Source organism: Hemiscyllium ocellatum, chromosome 10, assembly GCF_020745735.1.
Source record: "Hemiscyllium ocellatum isolate sHemOce1 chromosome 10, sHemOce1.pat.X.cur, whole genome shotgun sequence".
Lineage (NCBI taxonomy): Eukaryota > Metazoa > Chordata > Chondrichthyes > Orectolobiformes > Hemiscylliidae > Hemiscyllium > Hemiscyllium ocellatum.
In genome coordinates, this window is record NC_083410.1 from 39449606 (window position 1) to 39464813 (window position 15208).

At 42.5% G+C, this 15208-nt stretch overlaps 1 protein-coding gene across 2 annotated transcripts in view; it reads right to left on the bottom strand.

Moving 5' to 3' along the window:
• LOC132819728 (BRD4-interacting chromatin-remodeling complex-associated protein-like) overlaps positions 1-15208 on the bottom strand; it is a 76681-nt gene that overhangs the window by 54572 nt on the left and 6901 nt on the right. Inside the window, exon 3 of one of the 2 annotated variants that reach the window (XM_060831413.1) lies at positions 865-1023. The exons of the other annotated variant lie outside the window; for it this stretch is intronic. The gene's annotated coding sequence lies outside the window, so the exon portion shown is untranslated. The remainder of the gene's footprint in view (positions 1-864; positions 1024-15208) is intronic. 2 annotated transcript variants of the gene reach the window in all.

Sequence of the window (15208 nt, forward strand, 5' to 3'; positions counted from 1 at the left end):
ATCCATGCACATAGATCCCTGAAAGTTGTCACCCAGGTTGATAGGGTTCTTAAGAAGTCATACAGTGTATTAGCTTTTACTGGTAGAGGGATTGAGTTTGGTAGCCACAATGCCATGCTGCAGCTGTATAAAACTCTGGTTCGGCCATACTTGGAGTATTGTGTACATTTCTGGTCATCACATTCCATCTTGTGGAAGCTTTGGAAAGGGCTCAGAGGAGATTTACTAGGATGTTGCCTGAAGTGGAGGGAAGTTCTTATGAGGAAAGGTTGAGGGATTTGAGGCTGTTTTCATTAGAGAGAAGAAGGTTGAGAGGTGGCTTAATTGAGACATACAAGATAATCAGAGGATTAGATAGGGTGGACAGTGAGAGGCTTTTTCCTCAGATGTCTAGCACGAGGGGACATAGCTTTAAAATGAAGGGTGATAGATATAGGACAGATGTCAGAGGTAGTTTCTTTACTCAGAGTATTAGAGGCGTGGAACGCACTACCTGCAACAGTAATAGACTCGCCAAATTTAAGGGCATTTAAATGGTCATTGGATAAACATATGGATGAAAATGGAATAGTGCAGGATAGATGGGCTTTCAGATTGGTTCCACAGGTCAGCACAACATCAAGGGTTGAAGGGCCGGTACTGTGCTGAAATTTTTTATGTTCTATAAAAGAAATAAAATACCTGTTGAAACAAACCAGAGGGATTTACAAAAGAAAGGAGCTAATATCCCCTCCTCACCTGGTCATAACATAATTCTTCTGGAGACCTTGAAAGAAAATTGTATATATCCATTAATGGAAAGATATGGCTACATCATCAAGACATAAAATCTTTTTCCCACAGGCCCATAATGAGGAAATTTACCTGAAAATACAGGAATGTTTCTCTAGCTCTCCAAATGGCTGCATGTAATTAGATAGTGTTAAGGACTTTTAAGCCCATCTGTGGTTGCTCTTGAGAAGATGGTGATCAAGTACCTTCTTGAATCACTGCAGTCCATTTCCTTAGATAGACCCACAATGCCTTTAGGAAGAGAGGATTTTTATGTAGCAACACTGAAGAAACCATGATAAATTTCCAAGTCCATCACACGTACCTGAATATTGCCTTGTAGATGGTGGGTTGGAGGCTTTGGGGAGTCAGGATGTGAGTTAGTTGTTTTAAAATTTCAAGTATCTGACCCCGCTTTGGTAGACAAACTACTTAGATGGCTAGTCCAATTCAGTTTTCAATCAATGGCAAACCCAAATACATTGATAGTGGAGGATTCAGTGATTGTGATGCCACTGATTGCCATGGGGTGGTGGTTCGATTCTCTTTTGCTGGAGATGGTCATTGCCTTGCACATGTGTGGCATAAGTATTAGTAACCACGTGTCAGCCCAAATGAGGATATTGTTTGGGTCTTGCTGCACTGTCAATTATGATGAATGACACTTAATCTTCACTGAACTCCTGAATTTGCATCTAATTGTCCTATTTCTTCCATTATATATTATAAGTATATATAATATACATATTGTATTTGGCCTATGATTATATAATTCTCTATCCAAAGTTACTATTTTTATCACATGCTGTCAGTCCTTCGATTATTTTCTGGATATAATTCCAGAAATGCTTATCTCACATCTATGTTTAGATGTGTAAGAACATGGCAATTTAAAGGAGAGGAGCAGAAGTATGCCATTTAGCATTCAGACTAGCAATGCCACATGAAAAGACGGTGTCATCAGATTGTTAGCTCAATTCCACTATCGTACCCATCTCCCGACCCCCAATGACAGTAAAAATATCGTACCAACCATAGGGCTGCTCTCTCATTAGAGAAAAACAACTGGTAGTGGTTTAATCTGAGGGTCACCACACCTCCGGGAAGGGGAGAAAATGACAAAGAGTGTTCATCATAGTAACCACAGAGGGTGTAGGAATTTAACCCACATTATTGGCATCACTCTGTATCACAAGCAGCCACAGAGCCAACTGAGCTAACCAAACCCTTACCCCAACACTTGACTCCCTTGTAAATGATTAGATTAGATTCCCTACAGTATGGAAACAGGCAAGTCAACACCGATCCTCCAAAAAGTAACCCACCCAGACCCATTCACCTACATTAAACCCCTCACTAATACACTAACACTGTGGACAATTTAGCATGGCCAATTCACCTGATCTGCACATCTTTGGACTGTGAGAGGAAACCAGAGCAACCTGAGGAAACCCACACAGACACAGGGGAAGAATGTGCAAACTTCACACAGTCACCCGAGGCCAGAATTGAACTTAGGATCCTGGTGCTGTGAGGCAACAGTGCTAACTACTTAGCCACTGTGCCAACCCAGTGATCCAACAGATCCAAACATCTATCTAAGTTTTGAATTACTGAATGATCCTGATCTCCAACTCTCTCTGCTGTAATGAAATATAAAGATTTACAAACGTCTGACATAATGAACCCCTCAGGTAGAAGAAATTCCTCAGGTGGAATTTTGTGAAAGTAACAAGCAGAATCAGTCATAGGGAGAAAGCGAAGACTGCAGATGCTGGAGATCAGAGTCAAAATGTGTGGTGCTGGAAAAGCACAGCAGGTCAGGCAGCATCCGAGGAGCAGGAGGGTCGATGTTTCGGGCATAAGCCCTTCATCAGTCATAACCGCATGGTGTGTGTGTGTGTGTGTGTGTGTGTGTGTGTGTGTGTGTGTGTGTGTGTGTGTGTGTGTGTGTGTGTGTGTGTGTGTGTGTGAGTGATGTCAACAACAACAAGGGCTTGGATTTCCACAACTTCCCCTTCCCAGTGCTGGGTTTCTTGAGAAGGTGCTGAGTGCCGTTGAACAAGGCCTCATCCTAAGAAGGATGAGGCTCTTAAATGGGCATTAACTGCTCACTTAAACATGCCAGTTGGCAACAGGCTGAAAGAATGTCCAACAGCCTTCCATCCTCAAAGATTCTAGGAAGGGAATAAGCCAAACATGGCTAATCAGGTAAATTAAGGAAACCATTAAGGATAAATTAAATTGAAAGAGAAAAACAAAGAATGTGACAAAGTTTAGTGGTAAGCAAAAGGACAGACAGAATTTTGAAAAGCAAAGATGATCAAAAAAAGGTATAAAATAAACGTTGATGGTAAGCTTGCAAGTAACATCAAACTACAAGCATGAGCTTTTTTAAAATTATAAAAAGAAAGAAAGAGCCAAAGTGAACATCGGTCACTTGGGGAATGAGGCTGGGTAAATAACAGTAGGGAACCAGCAAATGGCAGAGGATTTGAATAAATACTTTGCACCGGTCTTCACAGCATTCCAAAAATACGAAATAATCAAGGGCAAAAGATGGAGAACAAATGAATACAAGAACTATCACTGGAGAAAAAGTACTAGGGTAAATAATAGGGCTAAAAGTCATAAAGCCCCTTCGGCCTGAGTGGATGTATCTAAGGATATTAAAGGAAATAGCTATAGAGATAGTGAACGCACTGGTAGTCATCTTTCAAGAATTCCTAGATTCTGGAAAAGTTCCTGAGGCTTGGAAAATGTCAAAGTAACATCCTTATTCAAAAGGAAAGTAGACAAAAAAAAAACTGGTAACTATAGGCCAGTTAGCTTAATGTGTGTTATTGGGAATATGTGAGTGTATTATAAAGGATGTAAAAGCAGAGCACTTGGAAGCACATAATATCATCAAGCAGAGTCAGCATGGCTTCATGAAGGGGAAATCACGCCGGTCAGAATTATTACAATTCCATGGAGAGGTACAGATAAAGAGAACCCCATGGATATAATATATTTGGACTTCCAGAAGGTATTTAAAAAGGTGTTGCTTATAGTATGTTAGCATGGTTAGAAAATTGGTTAACAGAAGGCAGAGAATTAGAATAATTTCAAGATGGCAACCTGTAACTAATGGAATGCCACAGAGATCAGGGTTGGGGACACAATTATTCATAATAGGTAAGTGACTTAGATGAGGAAAGTGAACATACTACAGCCAGGTTTGCAGATGACACAAAAATAATGTCAAGTGGTAAGGACAAAGAACAAAGAAAATTACAGCACAAGAACAGGCCCTTCGGCCCTCCAAGCCTGCGTTGATCCAGATCCTCTATCTAAACGTGTCACTTATTTTCTAAGGGTCTGTATTCCTTTGCTCCCTACCCATTCATGTATTTGTCTAGATACATTTTAAATAACACTATCATGCCCGCCTCTACCACTCCGCTGGTAATGCAATCCAGGCACCAACCCTCTTCTAAATAAAAAACTTTCCACGCATATCTCTGCTGAAATTTTCCCCTCTCAATTTGAACTCGTGACCCCTAGTAATTGAGTCCCGAACTGTCGGAAAAAGCTTCTTGCTATCCACCCTGTTTATACCTCTCATGATATTGTAGACCTCAGTCAGGTCCCTCCTTAACCTCTGTCTTTCTAATGAAAATAATCCTGATCTAGTCAACCTCTCTTCATAGCTAGTGCCCTCCATACTAGGCAACATCCTAGTGAACCTCCTCTGCATCCTCATCCTTTTGGTATTGTGGCAACCAGAACTGTATGCACTATTCCAAATGTGGCCGAACCAAAGTCTTATACAACTGTAACCTGACTTCCAATTCTTGTACTCAATACCCATCCGATGAAGGACAGCATGCCATATGCCTTCTTGACCACTCTATGACCTGCGTTGCCACCTTCAGAGGACAATGGACCTGAAAACCCAGATCTCTCTGTACATCAATTTTCCCCAGCACTTTTCCATTAACTGTGTAGTTCGCTCTTGGATCTTCTAAAATGCATCACCTCACATTTACCTGGATTGAACTCCATCTGCCATTTCTCTGCCCAACTCTCCAATCTATCTATATTCTGCTACATTCTCTGACAGTCCCCTTCACTATCTGCTACTCCACCAATCTTAGTGTCATCTGCAAACTTGCTAATCAGACCACCTATACCTCCTTCCAAATCATTTATGTATATCACAAACAACAGTGGTCCCAGCACAGATCCCTGTCACAGGTCCCCATTATGAGAAACTCCTTTCCACTACTACTCTCTTTCTCCTGTTGTCCAGCCAGTTCTTTATCCATCTCGCTAGTACGCCCTGAAAACGATTTCACTTTCTCCATCAGCCTACATGGCAAACCTTACTGAAGTCCATGTATATGACATCTGCAGCCCTTCCCTCATCAATTAACTTTGTTACCTCCTCAAATAATTCTATTAAGTTGGTAAGACATGACCTTTCTTACACAAAACCATGTTGCCTATCACTGATAAGCCCATTTTCTTCCAGTTGGGAATAGATCCTATCCCTCAGAATTTTCTGTAGTAACTTCCCTATCACTGATGTCAGGCTCACCTGTATATAAGTACCTGGATTATCCCTGCTACCTTTCTTAAACAAGGGCACAACATTAACAATTCTCCAGTCCTCCGGGACCTCACTTGTGTTCAAGGATTTTGCAAAGATATCTGTTAAGGCCACAGCTATTTCCTTTCACGCTTCCCTCAGTAACTTGGGGTAGATCCCATCCGGACCTGGGGACTTGTCCACCTTAATGCCTTTAAGAATGCCCAATACTTCCTCCTTCCTTATGTCAAGTTGACCAAGAGTAATCAAATATCTATCCCGAACCTCAACATCCATCAGGTCCCTCTCCTTGGAGAATACTGATGCAAAGTACTCGTTAAGAATCTCACCCATTTCCTCTGACTCCACGTATAACTTTCCTCCACGTATAACGAACGAACTGAAAAGACCCAGTACAACTCATGGACAAAACCAACATCATCTACAAAATTCCATGCAAGGACTGCCACAAACACTACACAGGACAAACAGGAAGAAAGTTAGCCACTAGGATACACGAACACCAGCTATCCACAAAAAGACATGACCCTCTCTCCCTTGTAGCCCTACACACGGATGAAAAAAAACCCACCAATCCAACTGGGACAACACATCTATCCTGGGACAGGCTAAGCAAAGACATGCCAGAGAATTCCTAGAGGCCTGGCACTCCAACCACAATGCCATAAACAAACACATAGATCCAGATACCATCTATCAATCCCTCAGAAAACAAACAGGAAATGACATCACCACAAACCCCAGGAACCCCATCCAGGACAAACATATAAATAGAAAGTAGGAAACAACAGCTTTGCTTCACTTGGAGGTCACCACTGATGATGTTACCTAGCCAGGTAATGAAACGTCTAGATACCAAACCTCCAGCTCAGCGAGCAAACCTACACCCTAAACCTCAACCTGAGCTACAAACCTTGCAAAAATAACTTTCCTCCTTTGTCCTTGAGTAGGCCAACCTGTTCTTTAGTTACCCTCTTGCTCCTTATATTTAAGGATGACACAAAGAGTCTGTAGAGGGATACAGACAGGTTAAGCAAACAGGCAAAAAAATTCGTACATGGAATATAATGTGGGAAAGGAAAAGACATTATGCACTTTGGAAAGGAGTGCAAAGGAGCCAAATGTTAATTAAATGTAGGAAGACTGCAAAAAGCTGCTGCTTAGAGGGGTTTGGGAGTACTCCTCCATACATTAAATAAAGCTAGCATATATGTTTAGCAGGAGGTAAATGGAATGCAGGCCTTTGTTCAAAGGGAATGTAGTACAAAACAGGCAAATCTTGCTAAACTTAAACAAAACACTAGTTAGACAACACTTAGACTATTGTGATCATTTTGGTCCGCTTATCTAAGAAAAGATATACTTACATTGGAGGCAGTTTAGAAATGGTGCACTTGATTGATCCTGGGTATGGGGGATTGAATTACAAGGAAAGATTGAGTAGGTTGGGCTTATATTCATTGGCATTCAGAAGAATTGAGAGGTAATGTTATTGAAACATACAAGATTCTTACAGTGCTTGACAGGACAGATGCAGAGTGGCTGTTTCTCCTTGTGGGATAATCTAGGACCAGAGAACTGGCAAAGTAAGGAACCGCTAATTGGAAGGATGTTGTGAAACTTGAAAGGATTCAGAAAAGATTTACAAAGATTGGAGGGTTTGAGCTATAGGAAGAGGGTGAATAAACTAAAGTCTTTTCTCCAGGAATGGGGGTGTCCAAAACTAGAGGGCATAGGTTTAAGGTGAGATGGGAAAGATTTAAAAAGGACCTAAGGGGCAACTTTTTCCATGCAGAGGGTGCTGAGTGTATGGAATGAACTGCCAGAGGAAGTGGTGGAGGCTGGTACAATTGCAACATTTAAAAGGCACCTGGCTGGGTACGTGAATAGGAAGAGTTCAGAGGTATATGGGACAAATGCTGGCAAATAGGACTAGGAGCAAGTAAGGGCTGTTTGGTAGTGGCTGCTTGAAGGCTCTGTGACGTTTGTTTAACAGTTGAAATTTGAAAGTTTTTTTTAAAAGAAAGTGCGGAGTGGACCCGGAAGCTGTTGTAGCGCAAGCTTACCTGGGTAAGTTGTTTTTTCCTATAAAGACGCGCAGCTTCAAGTTCTAGGCCTCACTCTCTCAGCAGAGCAGGTAAGGGCTGTTTGGCAATGGCTGCTTGAAGGCTCGGTGACGTTTGTTTAACGGTTTAAATTTGAAAGTTTTTTTTAAAGAAAGCGCGGAGCGGACCCGGAAGCTGGTGTAGCGCAAGCTTACCAGGGTAAGTTGTTTTTTCCCTATAAAGGCGGGCAGGAGAGGAACCCGAGGCACTACCCCTGTAGTGCCTCCCACCCGCACTCCTCCTCTAACCTAATAATAAGACCCGTTGTGGTAAGCAGGTTAGTGCTGCATTTTGCTTGTTCTATTGCTTAGACCTAGTTTTTTTTTAAGGTTACTTTTAGAGGGATGGCAGCGAAGGCAGTGCAATGTTCCTCTTGCAACATGTTTGAGGTGAGGGATGCCATGGTCGTCCCTGCTGATTACACTTGCAGGAAGTGTACCCATCTCCAGCTCCTCCAAGACCGTGTTAGGGAACTGGAGCTGGAGTTGGATGAACTTAGGATCATTCCGGAGGCTTTAGGGAAGTAGTAACTCCAAAGAGTGCAGACAGATGGGTGACAGTGAGGGGAACTGGGAGGAAGCAGCCAGTGCAGGGACTCCCTGTGGCCATTCCCCTCAAGAACAAGTATACTGTTTTGGATACTTCTTGGGGGGACGACTTACCAGGGATAAGCAATGGGGTTCAGGCCTCTGGCACGAAGCCCGTCCCCATTGCTCAGAAGGGAAGGGAGGAGAAGAGCAGAGCAATAGTTATTGGAGACTCAATAGTTCGGGGCACAGATAGGCATTTTTGTGGGGGCGAGAGAGACTCACGTTTGGTATGTTGCCTCCCAGGTGCAAGGGTACATGATGTCTTCTGATCGTGTTTTCCAGGTCCTTAAGGGGGAGGGGGAGCAGCCCGAAGTCGTGGTCCACATTAGCACCAATGACATAAGTAGGAAGAGGGATGAGGATGTTAGGCAGGCTTTCAGAGAGCTAGGTTGGAAGCTCAGAGTTAGAACAAACAGATTTGTTGTCTCTGGTTTGTTACCCGTGCCACGTGATAGAGAGTCGAGGAATAGGGAGAGAGAGCAGTTAAATGCGTGGCTACAGGGATGGTGCAAGAGGGAGGGATTCCGGTATCCGGATAACTGGGGTTCTTTCTGGGGAAGGTGGGACCTCTATAAACAGGATGGTCTACACCTGAACCTGAGGGACACCAGTATCCTTGGGGGGAGGTTTGCGAGTGCTCTTGGGGGGTTTAAACTAACTCTGCAGGGGGATGGGAACCTAGACTGTAGCTTTGGGGTGCAGGACCTGGAGTGTAGGGAGGTTAGGAACGTGGCATCAATCTCGAAGGAGGATGCCTGTAAACAGGAAGGTGGCTTGAAGTGTGTATACTTCAATGCGAGAAGTATACGAAATAAAGTAGGTGAACTTGCAGCGTGGGTTGGTACCTGGGATTTCGATGTTGTGGCTATTACGGAGACATGGGTAGAACAGGGACAGGATTGGCTGTTGTAGGTTCCAGGGTTTAAATGTTTTAGTAGGGTCAGAGGTGGGGGTAAAAAAGTGGGAGGTGTGGCACTGCTTGTCAAAGATAGTATTACAGCGGTGGAAAGGACGATAGATGAAGACTCGCTATCTGAGGTAGTTTGGGCTGAGCTTAGAAATAGGAAAGGTGAGGTCACCCTGTTAGGAGTTTTCTACAGGTCTCCTAATAGTCCTAGAGACGTAGAAGAAAGGATTGCAAGGATGATTCAGGAGAAGAGTGAAAGTAATAGGGTGGTTGTTATGGGGGACTTTAACTTTCCAGATATTGACTGGGAAAGCTATAGCTCGAGTACGTTAGATGGGTCGTGTTTGTCCAATGTGTGCAGGAGGGTTTCCTGACACAATATGTCGACAGGCCAACAAGAGGTGAGGCCATACTGGATTTGGTTCTAGGTAACGAACCAGGCCAGGTGTTAGAATTGGAGGTAGGTGAGCACTTTGGGGACAGTGACCACAATTCGGTGACTTTTACTCTAGTGATGGAGAGGGATAGGTGTGCACTGCAGGGCAAGAGCTATAGCTGGGGGCAAGGAAATTATGATGCGGTGAGGCATGACTTAGGATGCGTGGCTTGGAAAAGTAGGCTTCAAGGGAAGGGTGCAATCGATATGTGGAGCTTGTTCAAGGAGCAACTATTGAGTGTCCTTGATAAGTATGTACCTGTCAGGCAGGGAGGAAAGGGTCGTGTGAGTGAGCCGTGGTTTAGTAAGGAATTGGAATCCCTTGTTAAAGGGAAGAGGGCGGCCTATGTAAAGATTAGGTGTGAAGGTTCAATTGGGGCGATTGAGAGTTATAAGGTAGCCAGGAAGGATCTAAAGGATCTAAGAGCAGCAAGGAGGGGACATGAAAAGTCCTTGGATGGTAGGATTAGGGAAAACCCAAAAGCTTTCTATAGATATGTCAGGAATAAAAGAATGACTAGGGTAGGAATAGGTCCAGTCAAGGATAGTAGTGGGAAGTTGCGTGTGGAGGCTGAAGAGATTGGGAGACACTGAATGAATACTTTTCGTCAGTATTCACTCAGGAACAGGACATTGTTGCCAATGTGAACTTTGAGTCACAATTAATTAGAATGGATGGCATTGAGGTATGTAGGGAAGAGGTGTTGGAAATTTTGGAAAGGGTGAAAATAGATAAGTCCCCTAGGCCTGATGGCATTTATCCTAGGATTCTCTGGGAAGCTAGGGAGGAGATTGCAGAGCCATTGGCCTAGATTTTTATGTCCTCGTTGTCTACAGGAATAGTGCCAGAAGACTGGAGGATAGCAAATGTGGTTCCCTTGTTCAAGAAGGGGAGTAGGGATAACCCTAGTAACTATAGGCCGGTGAGTCTCACTTCTGTTGTGGGCAAAGTCTTAGAGAGAATTGTAAGGGATAGGATTTATGAACATCTGGATAGGAATAATGTGATCAAGGATAGTCAGCATGGTTTTGCGAAGAGCAGGTCGTGCCTCAATTCTTTGAGAAGGTGACCAAGGAGGTGGATGAGGGTAAAGTGGTAGATGTGGTGTATATGGATTTTAGAAAGGCGTTTGATAAGGTTCCCCATGGTAGGCTACTGCAAAAAATACAGAGGTATGGCATTGAGGGTGAGTTGGAGGTTTGGATTAGGAATTGGCTGGCTGGAAGAAGACAGAGGGTAGTAATTGATGGTAAAGGTTCATCTTGGAGTGCAGTTACTAGCGGTGTTCCACAAGGATCTGTTTTGGGACCATTGCTGTTTGTCATTTTTACAAATGACCTGGAAGAGGGGCTAGAAGGCTGGGTGAGCAAGTTTGCGGATGATACGAACGTCGGTGGAGTTGTTGACAGTGAGGAAGGATGTGGCAGGTTACAGCGGGATAAAGATAAGCTGCAGAGCTGGGCAGAAAGGTGGCAAATGGAGTTCAATGTAGCTAAGTGTGAAGTGATTCACTTTGGTAAGAGTTACAAGAAGATGGATTACTGGGCTAATGGTCGGATACTTGGTAGTGTGGATGAGCAGAGGGATCTTGGTGTCCATGTACACAGATCTCTGAAAGTTGCCACCCAGGTAAATAGTGCTGTGAAGAAGGCATATGGCGTATTGGCTTTTATTGGTGGAGGAATTGAGTTCCGGAGTCCTGAGGTCATGTTGCAGTTGTATAAGACTCTGGTGCGGCCGCATCTGGAGTATTGTGTGCAGTTTTGGTCACCATACTATAGGAAGGATGTGGAGGCACTGGAACGGGTGCAGAGGAGGTTTACCAGGATGTTGCCTGGTATGGTAGGAAGATCGTATGAGGAAAAGCTGAGGCACTTGGGGCTGTTTTCATTGGAGAAGAGAAGGTTTAGGGGTGACTTGACAGAGGTGTACAAGATGATTAGGGGTTTAGATAGGGTTGACCATGAGAACCTTTTTCCACGTATGGAGTCAGCTATTACAAGCGGGCATAGCTTTAAATTAAGGGGTGGTAGGTATAGGACAGATGTTAGGGATAGATTCTTTACTCAGTGAGTTGTGAGTTCATGGAATGCCCTGCCAGTAGCAGTGGTGGACTCTCCCTCTTTATGGGCATTTAAACAGGCATTGGATAGACATATGGAGGATAGTGGGCTAGTATAGGTTAGGTGGGTTGGATTGGCGCAACATCGAGGGCCAAAGGGCCTGTACTGCGCTGTATTGTTCTATGTTCTATGTAGATTAACTTAGGATTTCTGGTCAGCATGGACAAATTGGACCAAAGGTTCTGTTTCCATGCTATACAGCTCTATGACTAGTTTGGACAGAGATGAGAAGGAATTTCTTTTCTTAGAGAATAATGAATCTGCAGAATCCTCTACCACAAAGGCTGGGTCAGTCAATATGTTCAAGATTTAATAAGATTTTTAATCAGCGAAGGAATCAAGGGTTATAGGGATATGGCAGGAAAGTAAAATTATCAGTCTAGCCATCATCTTTTAATTCTATGTTTTATGGACTCATTTGCAACTGGGGTGAAAGTGAAAAGGTGGCAGCGTTCCCACCTTCTCATCACGTAGATGATCCACCCTGTAGCCAATTTATCACAGAGAAGAACACAAGATTCCACCCCTAATTTCCATCTGAAGACCCCTTTATTTTGAAGTTGCGCTTCTCTGTCTCAAGATTTCACCAGAAGGGAAAACATCCTCTCAATAGCTACCCTCTGACACCCTCTCAGAATCATGTATATTCAGTAAAATTACAGCTTATTCATTCATGCAAATAAGGAGGCCAAAGCTGCATGTAGTTTTCTCCCTGGGGTCTCACCAACAATGTGAATTGTTGCAAAAGACTTCCCTATTTTTATAGTCCATTCCTCTTGCAAAAACATCTAACAACCTATATGGTTTCCTAATTATTGTTGTACATTCGTCATAACATTTGTGACTGCTGTATGATAATACACAAGTTCCTCAGTACTTCAGACTTCTGCAGTTTCTCCACTCCATTAAAATAATATTCTGCTTTACTAGCCATTCTACCTAAATGGATAACCTCACATTTTCCTTTATTATACTCCATTAGCCAAATACTTACCAAATCACTTTATCTCTATCCCTTTTCAGACTCTGATTGTTCCTCACAAATTGCTTCCCATTTGTATAACCAACAAATGTTGCTCTAATACACTGTTCTTTCATCTAGGTCATTCATACGGATTAAATTGTTGAAGCCCCTGTAGCACCCCATGAGTTGCAGTTTTCTAACCTGAAAATGATCCATTTATCCCAACACTTTGCTTCCTGATTGTTACTCCTCTTCCATGCTAATATACTCATCATGAGCTCTGAGCTTGTATAATAAAAACTTATGCCACTTTATCAAATGCCTTTGGAAATCCAAATATGTCACATGAAATATGATTTCCCTTCCATAAGACCATGTAATATGAACATGATTTGAATTCCTAAACATTGTACTATTGCTTTCTCAATTGTTGACTCCAGCAATCTCCCAATGCAACATTATCAGTCAAACTGGCCTAGTTTCTAACTATCTGACAACATCCTGGTGAATTTCATCTGCACCCTCTCTATTGCAGTCAATTCCTGCCTGTAATATGTACAGTTGTGGTTGCCACAGTACTCAAGCCAATTCCTACCTGACATATAGTGCCATCAAAACTTCTCTGCTTTTGTATTCAGTGCTTTAGCTAATAAAGGCAAGTATCCCATATGCCTTCTTAGCCACTTTATCAAAATGTCCGTTACACACAAGAATTTGTGGTCATATGTATATTGAGATTGAAAAAGTCTGTGCTAGCCACTACATTCTATTTGATTTTGAACTGATTTGCCTTTTTTAATTTCAAAAATATATTTTATTCTTAAAAAATCTGTGTTATATACGTCATCACAAATGCAGTTCTGCTCTGTACTTTATCATATCAAGGAAACAAACAAAACATTGGAGTTTGACTCTATCCAAAATAAAAGACCTCTCTCTCACACACAACACTATATTTACATACATGTGAGGTACCAGGAGGGTCCAGTAACTAAACTGACCCTCAATTAACTTCAGCAGGAAGACCTCAGACAGTAGTCTTACCCCATTGCATCTTGGCTGTAGCTGCCCCAAGCATGTCCAACACTTTTTTTTAATTTCAAACATATGCTTTATTCATTAAAAATCTCTTATGTATATACATTGTCACAAATGCAGTTTGGTTCTGTACAGTAGTCAAAGTATGGTGTTGGAAAAAGCATAGCAGGTCAGGTAGCATCCGAGGAGCAGGAAAGTCAACATTTTGGGCATTGACTGGTAACCAGTTGGCTTGATTGGTACCCCATTAATCTTTTTGACCATTCACTCCCGACATTGGTGGACAATGGTTATAGAGTGTACCACGTATAAAATACAGTGCAGTGACTCACCAAGTCTCCTTGCTACTGAATTTTTATGAATTATCCGTATGTCTTTGTGATACATTTCTTCTGGCAACCTTGGCGGAATAATGACTAAAATCTGATTGAAGATTTGTAGCTCGGGTATCCGTTGTTGTGGTTCTGCTCACCGAGCTGGAAGTTTTTGCTGCAAACGTTTCGTTCCCTGGCTAGGGAACATCATCAGTGCTGTTGGAGCCTCGTGTGAAGCGCTGCTTTGATGTTTCTTCCGGTATTTATATTGGTTTGTTCATGACACATTGACCTGGACACCATATACAAACCACTACAGCTGAAACTGACACCCGGAAACGGCAAGAACATCCATCAACAGACACATCGACCTGGACCCCACATACAAATCACTGCAGCTGAAACTGACACCCGGAAGCGGCAAGAACAAACCAATATAAACACCGGAAGAAACATCAAAGCAGCGCTTCACACAAGGCTCCAACAGCACTGATGATGTTCCCTAGCCAGGGAACGAAACATTTGCAGCAAAAACTTCCAGCTCGGCGAGCAGAACCACAACAACGGAATAATGACTTTTAAATGCGTTAGGAGGTGGCATTGATCTACAGTTAGCTCATTTTTTTGGTGAAATACTCACTCAATTTCTCACTATCACATTCTTTGGGCCACCCATCTGTGACTTGGTTGAGCACATCACTGTCCACCAGACCTTTTAAGTTTCTTCATTAATTTCGCTGACAGACACTGGCATGCTAATTGTGAATATAAAGTTATTTACACGTAACTCAGGCTAGAAATCGAGCAGTCCTCATGGGAAATCTCAATGGAATGTCTGACTAATGATCTATAATATTTGTAATCTGATGCGCCAGAAAAATCACACCTATCTCTGAAGCCACAGTGCTGCCACGAGGAATGGTAGTCCTTTCTTTAAAGCAAGTATGATTGCAAGTATGATTGCTTGGTGGTCAGTTAACAGTGAACTTCCTACTGTATAAGCATGTCTGGAATTTTAAGCTCTTTCTCAGCTTTCGGATCACCTTACTCAGACTTTGTTCAAGTGTGAAGCATTTGTTACAGACTTCTCTACATTTATTCCACATGTGAGTAACAGCACTTTTTACCTGCTCTATTTTATTGTTAATACCTAATTAATATAAAATAGCATATACATTAACTCAACGTGACTGATGAGATATGGTGCAGAAAAGGTAACTGGAATTCTTTATCAAACTAATTGACAAATGAAAAGCTGATGCTGTCAGTTCTTCATAGTGTCATCAATGTAGAAAATAGGCTTCTGTGTCAGATATCGAAGGCAATATTCTGGAATAAAGTAGTTAAAAAGCAGTGAGATTCTAT